This window comes from Octodon degus, unplaced genomic scaffold (genome assembly GCF_000260255.1).
Source record: "Octodon degus isolate 3935 unplaced genomic scaffold, OctDeg1.0 scaffold00013, whole genome shotgun sequence".
Classification (NCBI taxonomy): domain Eukaryota; kingdom Metazoa; phylum Chordata; class Mammalia; order Rodentia; family Octodontidae; genus Octodon; species Octodon degus.
This window is the reverse complement of record NW_004524589.1, coordinates 18,240,665-18,245,830: the sequence shown is the minus strand read 5'-3', so window position 1 is coordinate 18,245,830 and position 5,166 is coordinate 18,240,665.

Here is a 5,166-nt window from a genome sequence, read left to right as displayed (position 1 = left end):
TTTTCCATAACTTTGAAACTGCTCTAAAATAGTTTGGTTTCGGGGCCAGAGAGATGGCTCAGTGGAATAAGTGCTTCCCTGACAAGTGCAAAGGCCCAAGTTCAATCCCCGGTTCTGAAAAAAAAAAAATAAAATAGTTTGGTTTTTATTGGAAATAAAAATTTATGAATGTCACAATTTATATATTGTGCTTATAACTATAGATAAAACATTAAGAGAACATGTATGAACATGCTAAAGGGATATCCATTAACTGCAAAGGTAAAACAAAAATAGCATTAGTTTTCTCTGAGAAACTTTTATTTGTTAAAAAGAAAGTGGTGTTCAATTTTATGAAAATATACAGTAAATCAGTTTCTTCAGTTCATGAAAGCTGTCTTGCAAAATGTATGTCTTCATATCAAGTAAATGAATATGAAACTCGAATCCATTTGCAATATAATAGATATGAAATTGTTTAGCAGGTTACTTTTTATGTGTGTAAGCAAAGTGAATATTAAGCAACTTTTAATATACCCTGTGAGTGGCCCTTGATGTCACCATTATTGTCATCAATATACATTTTTATCCAAACTGAAGTTTGAGGAATGAAAGATGATAGCTAAGGAAATAAATGTCCAAAACTGTATTTATGCCAGATTTAGTGGGAAACGGGAAGGTAGAAAGAAGGGACCAGAAAATACCTAGTATTGTGTTGGTTCATAGAAGTAGAAATGTGAAGAGTATCAGCTAACTTGAGCCAACACATCCCAAGGAAACAGGAATCCAAATCAGAATCCTCTGAAAAGAACTTCGAGCTCCGCTTTCATTTGTCTTCCTGGCTTTGTCTTTTCTACTTTGCAGCGCTTTTATCACCACCTTGGGGCAGGCCAAAGAAGGAAAGGCTCCTTTTTCCCCCACCAAGTCATTCATAAATTATGTGTTTTCTGAGTCAAAAAGACGCATATGATTCCAAATGATTGCTCTGCTTTTTTACTCCAATAAAAGTCAATCTTATGTTATATACTTCTTCATCTCAAATATGATTTTAAAATATAAACTGATTTTTGTAATCTGTGAATATCATCTGCTTTATTTTATCTTTCTGTCTCTTCTTATATGTCAACTTGCTGAAAACTTTTGAATTTACTTTGAACACATTTCAACTTAAAAAATAAGCTTATGTTATAAATGCTTAGTACTTAGCTCTTTAAATTAATTACCATCTATGGTATTTACAAAGTGTGGAAATAGTAATTTTGGCTTGTACACTGTACAATATCAAATCAGAGTGGAAAGCTCTCTTGCTAAAATTACTGACAACCAGAAGATGAATAATCATATATCTAGGATAAATAATCATATATCTACATAAACCTATATAGGTCTATGTAGATATATGATTATCATATCATATATCATAATCATATATCGATGTAGATATATGATTATTCATCCCACATTTTCTTTAGCCATTCATCCACTGATAAGGACTCAGGGTATTTCTGTGTCCTAGGCATTAGGAAAACGGCTGAAAGAACACAGTGCTCAGATAGCCTGTTGACATCTAATTTCGGTTCCTTTGGATGTATGCTCAGAAGTGCGACTATTGAATCATGCAGTAATTCTATTTTCAGTTTTTGAGAAACTACCAGATGATTTTCCAGAATAGCTGTAGTAACTCACACTGTCATCAGCAGTGTATGCGCAATGGTTCTTTTTTTCTCCACATCCTTGCCCACACTTGCTAGCATTGTCTTATTGATAATCGCTATTCTGATGGGGTGAAGTAATATCTCATTGTGGTTTTAATTTTCATTTTGCTAATTATTAGAAATGATGAGCATATTTTTATCTATGGATCATTTCCAGCCTTTGGAGAAATGTTTGTTTAGGTTATTTGTCATATTTATTATGCTATCGAATTGTTTGAGTTCTTTATACACATATCCTTATATATTTCTAATATTAGCTTCTTATCTGATGTGTCATTCACATATATTTTTCCCAATCAATGGATTCTCTGTTCTATTTTTCTTTTGCTGACTGGAAACTTTAAGTTGCTATGATCTCATTTCTCTGTTTTTCCTTTTGTTGCCTGTGTTCCTAGGTTCAGATCCAAAAGAAAAAAATTATTTCCATGATTAATATCACAAAAGTTTCCTTTTTTTATTTGGCTAGTTTTATACTTCCAGGTCTTATAAGTAAGTCTACTTCATTTTGAGTTAATTTTCATATATGATATAAATAAAGGTCCAATTTCATTCTTCTGCTTGTTTTGTGATGTGTGTATACATATATATGTGTCCCATATGAGGCACATATGTACATACATAGGTGCATAGGTGCACAACACCTATCTTACATACTAGTCAACCTCTAACATAAGGAAACGCAACCACTGAAAACAATGGGGGTAAGTTTAACCTGCCACGGAATCATAACAAGTAGAGAATCCATGTGAAACACTTACCGTGTGTACCTTGTATCTCTTGGCATGCAGCTCTCTGGGGCACTACTGTATCGTGTCACTTGTATGTGGGATCTGACGACACTGATCTCCTAGAATGAAGAGTAGAAAGATGGGGGTGGCAGGAAGAAAGAGGAATGGAGAAAGGAATACATGGTTCAAAAGACACAAAGTCACATTTACAATGGAAGAACAAGCTTTAGTGAGCTGTTATATTTCATGGCTATTAATAATAATATAATTATTGTATATTTTAATTTGCCAAGGGAATATAGTTTGAACCTCCTCATCACAAAAAAATGCTATTAGTGAGGTAATTGATATGTTAATTAGCGCAAATGAATTTTCCATAATGCATTCATAGAACAAAACATCACCACATGCCTCATACATATGTACAATTATTATTTGTCAATTAAAAATAAATAAAAATAAAAATAGAAAGAAAAAAGTTTTTCCTTATGAAAGTATTATTTTAACTTCAAATCATCTGTCGACTAAACTTAAAAAATACAAATGATACTCAGAAGCAAACCTGTAACTTTCTATACACTTAAGAAAACTATGACCATTTTGGTGATTAAGTAGGAAATTTAATTTAGCAGAGTGATGAGGCAGTTTCCTAACACACAAGGGCAAAATCAGTTCTTTGGGCACCAACTTCCAAATGAACACAGTTTCAAAAGCCCAAACCAAGCTGTCCTTCCTTTGGGTCTTTTATTGATTAAGATATAAACAGCTTTTCCCATAGTTAGAGTTGTACTTTAAAGATTTTCTATGGCATTATATTCAATATGTGTTAATATTTTATCAATTGATCACAAAGTAAACAAGAGACTAAACACTGTGAATGTAGTTGCCATACTAGCTCCAAGTCACCTGTTCCTAATTCTTCCATCATAAATACAATGTAGAAAATTTGGGCCAAGGAGACAGTTCGGTAGTATAAGTACTTGCCTGGCAAGCACAAAGTCCTGAGTTCAATCCCTGGTACCACCAAAAAAATAAAAATTTCATAACTGTATTTTAAGGCCAGCCAAATAGCCCAGCAGATTAAAGCACCTGCAAGCAGGCTCAGGGGCAGGGGTTCAATCCCCAGGCCTACTGTGCTAGACCCACCTTCGGGCCATGCTGAGAAGACAATTGAGACTGGGAATGGTGGCACACTCCTGTAATCCCAGCACATGGGAGGCCATAAACAGGAGAATCACTATGAGTATGATCTAGTAGTGAGACCCTAAATACCTGTAGACCCTTCCCTAAAATACAGAAAAAATAATAATAAATAAATAAATAAAAATCCTTTAAAAAAAAAGAAAATGTATGTAAAAGTCTAAGATTTTCTATTTTATGGAATTTCTAATAACTTTAAGTGTACAAAACATCAACTGAACTTTTTAAAAATCATTAATTAACAGAGCAATCACAATTTTTTTCTATCTCCAAGGAAAACAAAGGCAAACTAGAGAATTCAGAATAAGAAGAAATGAGTCACAGGACAATGTTAAGGACACAGTCAAACAATATCTACCATGTCTTCATATGAGTCATGCTGCTCAGAGGACATATGCCAAATCTTTAGTATGGATGAGCATAATTTTTAAAACATCCAGATGCCAATTCCCTACCAGATTTTTGTTCTTTGTAGAGCCTCAGTTTACAAAATTTTCTGGCTCAACAATCAATGCCAACATCTACCTTTTAAGGGTATTTTTAAACAATATTTCTCAAGATTCAGTATAGGAGCTAAAAAAGCCAGACATCCTGCCCTACACGCTGACCTCTGAGAGTGAAGATTTCCTACTCAAAAAGAAAAATCAGCAACTAACGGTAGAGGGTTTGCAAAGAAGCAAACAAGTGCCCAAAGAAAAGTCTGGAAGGTCCTAATTCTTTAATGTTTTTAGAGGGGACTGGCGAAAGACAAGAATAAAAATAAAGTCTAGAGTCCTAGCCCAGGTCCGGTGAGTGTGTGGAGAGCTTCCTGCTACCCTGCGCAGGCCCAGGCGCAGCGTGGACCGGACCCTCTCCGACCACCTCAGGCCACCCGACACCACTCCGCAGTACCTACCCCACCCCGCCCGCAGAGTAGGAATTTCTGCCGAATTCCGGGAACCCCCAGACTCAGTCCTAGCCCAGGTCTGGTGAGTGTGTGGAGGGCATCCTGCTACCCTGCGCCAATGGGACCAGTCCCAGCCCAGGCGCAGTGTGGGCTGGACCCACTCCCACCCCCTTGGGCCACACCCCACCACTCCGCAGCACCTCCCCACGCCGCCTGCCATGTAGGAATTTTGCCACGTTCCGGGAACCCCCAGACCCAGTCTTAGCCCAGGTCCAGTGAGTGTGTGGGAGAGCTTCCTCTTCCCCCTACTTCACATTGCCCCCTCCAGGCACAGCTCAGGCCTGGCATACATGCCTGAGGTGTAAACCTGCAGCTACAATCCCTTCAGAGAGTGTAGAGGATAGATCCATCCAGCTAGTCCAGGAGCAGAACATCTTGCCACAGGGGCACAACATATTCACGCTCAAGGGCAGCAGCGGGAAGGAGCTGAGCACAGCAATCAGACCAAGCCAGACGCAGTTGGATAAGTCCAAAATTGTAGAGCTGCACCTGAACTTCAGTACGTGCGAAGGTTATAACTACAGCAAAGATCTACAACAAAGGGCAGAAGACAGTGCTACACAAAATGACGAGAAGGAACAAAATGCAACCTCAGAAC